At 39.1% G+C, this 7014-nt stretch overlaps 1 non-coding gene across 1 annotated transcript; it reads left to right on the top strand.

Moving 5' to 3' along the window:
- The first annotated feature begins 379 nt into the window (after positions 1-379).
- LOC132191198 (small nucleolar RNA R71) lies at positions 380-487 on the top strand. The gene has a single exon (XR_009441226.1). It is a non-coding gene; the product is annotated as a small nucleolar RNA R71 (small nucleolar RNA).
- Positions 488-7014: the final 6527 nt, after the last annotated feature.

A 7014-nucleotide genomic window follows, 5' to 3' on the forward strand; every position in this document is an offset into this window, starting at 1 on the left:
AATTGAAAACATGGGACAAGTCTTAGTGGTGTGGTCAATATGGGAACATATGCCATATACCTCGACTTGTGTAACTTGTTGAATAGGAGCACTACTATGATTAGTCATAGCTTTCACGAGCATGTCCAGCTTTTTCTACATGGCAGCCATTTGAGCCTGAATTCCACCATTGGTGCTCTCTTCATGTATGCCTTTTCCTTTGAGTCCTTGTCTCCCTTTAGATGGGAATTGTTGGGAGTTCTCACTTAAGGTCTCAAAGAGTTCAGTGGCTTCCTCACTGTTTTCCTCCATCAACATGACACCACAAGCTAAATCTACAAAACTCTTGCTAGGATCATTTAAACCCTCATAGAATGCCAGTACCTAATCGTCTTGAGATAAATTGTGATGAGGGCATTTGAGAAGTAGTTCATTAAAGTGCTCCCATGCCTCGAAGAAAAGGTCTCCGTCTTTTTGTTGGAAAGTCAGAATTTCCCTTCTCAATTGCCTTGTCTTTTAGGCTGGGAAAAACATCTTTAAGAACTTTGTGGGCATCTCATCCCAAGTATGAATAGAACCTGTGGCTAAAGAATTGTACCATATTTTAGCATTATCTTTTAAAGAAAAAGGAAAGAGGATTAACCTGATTTCTTCTGGAGTTAAACCCTGAACATTCTGAGTCCTGCAGAGATTAAAGAATTCTCGAATATGCTAATATGGGTTCTCTGTAGGTGTGCCTTTATAATGTGGATGTGACAATCCTAAGTCCCTTTAGAGTATTTTTAGTTGACTAAGAGATTTTTTAAAAAGGGTTGGCTTAGGTTAACAATGAGAATGGACGAATTAAAAATATATAATAATAATAATAATAATAATAATAATAATAATAATAAGTAAATAAAATAAAAGAGTAAAATATAAATAATAGTATATATATATACTGAAGCCCTAGGCGCCGAGTCGCCGACTACCAAAAGAAAAACCCTAAGCTCCTTGAAAACCTATTTCCTCTCTTTTATTCAGCCTATTTAAGGGAGTGAAACAAGCTCTTGCCGCACACAAAGAAAAAAAAAAAAAAAAAATTTCCTTGCGCTCACTTTTCCTCCTCACGTTGCTCTCCCTATTGTGCGTCAGGTATGGCCTCACAGATTGCTTTTCTTCATCTTACATATATATACTCAGTCATAGCACAATTGTGAGTCAAAATTTTAGTGTTTGCCTTGGTGTCCGTGTTGTATTGTAGTGGGAAAGAGAGAATTTCTTCTTTTGCTCCTCACGTATAGCCATATACACATATCTCACACCTACTTTGTCTTTTGTGGGAACAAATTATTAGCAAGTATATATATAATGATTTGAAGGATTTATAAATATTCATATACATGAAGAGTACTTTAAAGTATAGAGATATATTTATATATATATATATATATATATATATATATATATATATATATATATATATATATACATACATAATGATTTGTAGTATTTTTTTTATATATACGTACATCTGGATTTCTTCAAAATATATATATATATATAGTACTTTAAAATATATCTACACATATATAGATTCAGGTTGTTCCTATGTATATATATAGCATTCTGACAGAGGTATATACATATATATGCAGGGTAGGGTTAAAGTGTACTTATATATATAGAATAGTTGAGAGTAAATAAATAAATATATATATATATATATATATATATATATATATATATATATATGTTGTGCAAAAATCTACTTAAATTAATAGGTAAATAATTGTACGTTTTACCTACAAGTGCACAAGGTCAACATGGTAGTATAGGGTACAAGTACAGGATCATTCCCACGAGGATTGCTGAATTTAAGTTTAAAAATAAATTCCTTAAGCAAAAGCAAAATAAAGAATGGTTGTTGATGTGATGATAACAAAGGGTAGGGCTTTAATATCCACCACTAATTATATTAAACTAGTATTTCAATATGCCAATGCTTTGATCAAGTTATGCATATTTAATGTTTGCCAACCTAAGGGTTAAACTCTAACTCCTTAAGCTATTGATTTCCCTAAGCAACGAGTTAGCCATTGGTACATACTCTAACTCTTTTCTTTCCTAAAGGATTTAGCATGGTATACACTAAGTTGTTCTTTAGAAAAGCATATGTTCTATGGAAATCGACAAACACACAGAGCCTAGGGCATGGGTGTATACTCCTAGTTCCCTATGTTGATTAACCCAAGAATCGCGGTGTAGATTCTTTTGTTACTTAAGTTAAACCCAGGACTCGGCCATCCAAATTGATCTAACTAACAAGTCCATACCACATGCACATGTTGATCAGGCATACACATATGAGGAATTCATGCAAGCAGGTATTAATCAAGTTAAATAGCACAACATGATCATCACAAGGAGCCAATATTGAAATATTAATTTAACATAACTAGGGCTTCAATCTAGCCCTACTAAGTAAATTAGCTACACATAGAGTTGATGTTAAACATCTTCATAAAATAAAATAAAAGAAAGAATAAACCCGAGACTTGAACTTGAGAGCTCCTATTCTTCTTCCTTCTCCAAGCGTACCTATTCTAATGGCTTAGGAGTCTATTTATAGGCTTTAGAAGTCCTTGGAAAAGTAGTAAACCCTAGGGTTTTCGCAGGGTTTCAGTCCTATTACAATTTGGAGTTTGAAAAACCCTAATATGGAAATAGGGACATTATAGCCGCCACTTGGAATGCCTCCTGCGCACGGGTGCGCTCGATCGCAGGTCTGCGATCGATCCTTCCTTTGCCTACGCTCGATCGCTCCTGGCCTAGCTCGTGCAGCATCTTCTCTGGTATTGCGCTCGATCGCAGCTACCCTGCGATTGATCGCAGTATCAGGGAGCTCCAATTTTCCCATATTCTGTTTTTGAGCCTAACTCACCCAGTTTTACTTCACTTTCTTTCAAAAGCCTGTAAAAACATCAAAAACACAAAAAGGAAGTGAAATTGCCTAATTAACCAAAACCAAAGGATTAAAACATGTAAGATACGGGCTGAAAAGATGAATATTTTAGCGCTTATCACACCCCCAAACTTACATATTGCTAGTCCCTTAGAAATACAAAACAAAAAACTGGAATGGAAAAACAGAAAACAAAAGATAAATCCATCTTTCGTGGGATGTACGATTGCATTTAGCATATGCAACAAGCCTTTTAAACCCCTAGGAATTCCCTAGTGGACGAGTGAAGTCTCGTGAGGGTTTTCCAGAAATACTACCCACAAACATCATGCATAGTTCATGTCATCCCAAAAATTAAAGTATCACTTCAAGATCATGATTTTTATTCATTAGTAAGCTTAAAAAGATGAACTCCATCTTCACAATGAATTGGAATCTCAAAGTGCAATTACTTACAAAGGACATGCTAAAATATCACAAGTTTGAAAACAGTGTAAAGTGAATTAGCACAAAATTATGAGGCTTCCAAATCTTTCCAATATGTAAATGTCTCTAAATCTCAAAATTCACTGAAATTCCTGTTAGAATGACACAAGGCATGTTTCTTCTTCTCTTTTTTTTTTTTTTTTTTTTTTTCTTTTTTGGTCAGGTTGTGCAATGTTGGTTCTCTTAAGCTTTCTAATTAACCCTTGTAGCAAGTGTTAAGTCAATGGCTCCCAAACTAGGTGGTTTTAGGGCATTAGGTGTAGAGACACCCCTAAGGACCTACTAACTCGAGTCAAAAAGGCTACAAAACCAACTAACCATGACAATGATCAAATCCAAATTTTTCACCTTTTGACGTGAACACTCAGTGCTTTGAAACAAGAGGTCCAGTTACTCAGTGAAAAGCCATCAATAATCATTTATTTCACTTTTTTTTTTTCAATACATATGTCAAGCGTCATCTAATAAGTCATCCAATTTCATCCAAGATGCAAAAACACACACATTCTCCTCATGGCATTCCTCACAAATTATGTGCTAATGTGCCTGTGTGATTAGATCAAACATGTGATTTTTCAACTGGCCTAAGCAAGTAACCAAACTAACAGATTCACTTATCAGATCATGTGTTCAAAATTTTAAGCTCACTGATGAATTCAAGCCATAATTCTTTCTAGATCAACCTAAAATTTTTGAGCAACAAGAACATGCATAAATTTTAAATTTTAAATTTTTTAATTTTTTTTTTCAAACAACACACAAAACAAACCACATGAAATTGGGACAAAGTGTGTGTGAACATGTGTGCCCATACCCCCAAACTTAATTGACACATTGTCTCCAATGTGTGTACATTAAGGAAAGAGTGTACCCGGGAGATGGTCGACCATGTCTTGGAAAGCATGACTCACAGCACACCCCAAAACTTGAATTGAAGCACACTTGTCCCTGCAAAATAATAAAACACACTAACAAGTAAAAAGAAACAACACTAAAACGAACTAAAAATGAAACCAAAAATAACTAGGAGATGTTGCCAGGTGCGCTCGATCAGGCACATATTGTACGTTCGATCGCACTAACAGTGTGCGGCAGCCTCACAGATGGAGACCTGCGCTCGATCGCATGTGTGGTGCGATCGATCGCAGTAACAGAATTAAAAAAAACATGACAAAATACTTGAAACACTAACAACCAAGGTAAAATAAAACACAAAGTAAACAAAAATAAAATAAACATCATAACAAAAAGGATATGCTATGGGGTGCCTCCCATGAGCGCTAAATTTTACGTCTTCAGCCCGACTGTGGTCCTCTCTCAATGTGGTCCAGAAGTGGATGCTCCAGATGGTGGAGGGGGTAATCGGCTTAGGATGGACCGCATGACTTCTTCCATGGCAGTCAAGCGTTGATTCATGTGGACCTTACCTTCCTGGGCCTCCCTTCGTTGATCGGCGAGCTCTCGTTGAAGGCCTTCCATTTGCTCACAAAGGGCTCGGTATTGGATGGCTCGAATATCAGTTGCAGCTTCGTCATCATTGTCAGTTACCGGCTCAGATTCTGGTTCATCTTCAGCCATTGGCTCTGCCTCATCCACCTCTTCCCCAGCTTCTGGGAGTGCTTGGGGCATATGAGAGCAGCTTTTCTTCCATTGGCGAATGCTAAATAATGGAGTGGTCATGACTGGTTCGTCAGCTGCAGTGCCCTTGATGCCCTTTTTCCGAAGGATATGTGTGATTAAGTAAGGGAAAGGCAACCCCCATGAGTGAGTGGACTCTGCTCCCCCAACATGCACACCATTCCAAAATTTGTAGATTTGGTTGCAGATAATTTCGGGAATGGAATACCAGGCATCCTTGTGAAAGGCGTAAAGGGTTTGTAGAAATTGATCTCGCCTTTGCGTTTTGTGTCCCAAGGGGAAGGCATTGCGATGAAGCACCGAGTCTACGAACCATAACCTTCCCGGCAACTTGGACCGGCTGCCAGCATTGTGGTGGGCATCTGCATTGTCCCCTTGGCACATATCTTCGATGATCTCTGCCACATAATAGCGGGCCGGCTGCTCGGCAAGATTGGCAGCTTCAGGAGGATGCTCATCGTTGTATTGCAAGGCGGCAGCTATGTCGGCTCTCGTCACATGCACAATTTGCCCTTGAACTTTGCAGGAGATAGCGGCCAAGTTGTTACAATCATGGGAGAGCTTGGAGTAGAATTCAACGACTAGCTTCTGGTAGACGGTAGAGGTGACTGGTTTGAAGAGCTTCTTGAGACCCGTTCGCCTAAACTCGGCAACCGCCCATTGAGTTGCCTCGTTGTTTTGGAAATCTTTTCTGATGGAGAAAGTGGTTTCAAACAGGAGCTCCCGTTCTTCAAAAGCTGGTGGGGGAGAAATATCATGTGCTCCCGACCCTCTGGAAGACGAAGCACATGTTCTAGGCATTTGGGAGTTGGTTGGGGACTTTTGTCGAACATGTAGTGTGCACTCCTATTAAGTTACAATGACAACTTCTGCCAAGGATGCTCCAAACTCCCTGCAAACACACCAAAAATCTAGCACAGAGGCAATGTGGGTGGATAAACACCCACTATTGCAAAAAAATTGAAAAAATATGGAGGTTGGAGGAGTGTTCGGTGATGTTTTAGGGTTGGGGTAAGGTTGGAATGTGATGTGGTTTTCGGTGAAATTGGTGGTATGGTGGACGGAAAAGGGTCTTAGATGGTGGTGGTGTAGTGGATTTGGTGAAATCTAGTTGCAAAATGGGGAAAGAATGAGTGCCGGAGGTGGAGATTGGGGAAGGAACTGTACGGGGCCAGGAGAGAGGTTGTGGGCCCTAGGGAAAAAGTGACCTAAATAGTTCGCAGGCCCTACTGTCCGAGTGCGCTCAATCGCACACCTGGTGCGCTCGATCGCATTCGGGCAAAGGCGCTCATGTCTGGGCATAGTGCGCTCGATCGCACCTGGGGTGCATTCGATCGCACTAACAGAAAGTATCAGGCCCCTTTCGGTAACTACGCTCGATCGCAGGGGGCCCTGCGATCGATCGTAGTACCAGAATGTCAAATTTTTTATTTTTTTATTTTTTATTTTTTATTTTTTATTTTTTATTTTTTATTTTTTTATTTTTTTTTTGAACAAAAGAAAAGTAAAAGGTCAAAACATCAGGGATAGTCAAGACATGTATGAAGGAAAGAAAGTGAGATGAAAACAAAATGAGATAAAAAATGTTACCGTCCTCTTAGTGGCATCAGTACCACTTTTGTGAGTAGATGCGCTTGAGGTTCTTGCTTGCTCAATGCATCTACTGATGGCTGTAGGACTCCTAGTGTGAAGAGCTGCACTTGAGCTCTTCAGAATTAGGCTCAAGTTCTCTTGTAGGAGTGGGACCTCTTTGAACTGTGACTGCCTTCAGCTGCTGGTGATTGCTTGGGTTAGGTACTGTTTGAGCTGAGAATTCCCCCTACTTCCTCTCACTCAGCTCCTTTGCCATCTGACCCATTTGCACTTCCAGCTTTTGGATGGCTTGCTCAATCTTTGTATTGACATGTTTTTGATCAGCCATGAATTGTTGTTGTGAAGTCACCAGGCTATGTATCATATTCTCTAGT

This window comes from Corylus avellana, chromosome 9 (assembly GCF_965113065.1).
Source record: "Corylus avellana chromosome 9, dhCorAvel1.hap1.2, whole genome shotgun sequence".
NCBI classification, from domain to species: domain Eukaryota; kingdom Viridiplantae; phylum Streptophyta; class Magnoliopsida; order Fagales; family Betulaceae; genus Corylus; species Corylus avellana.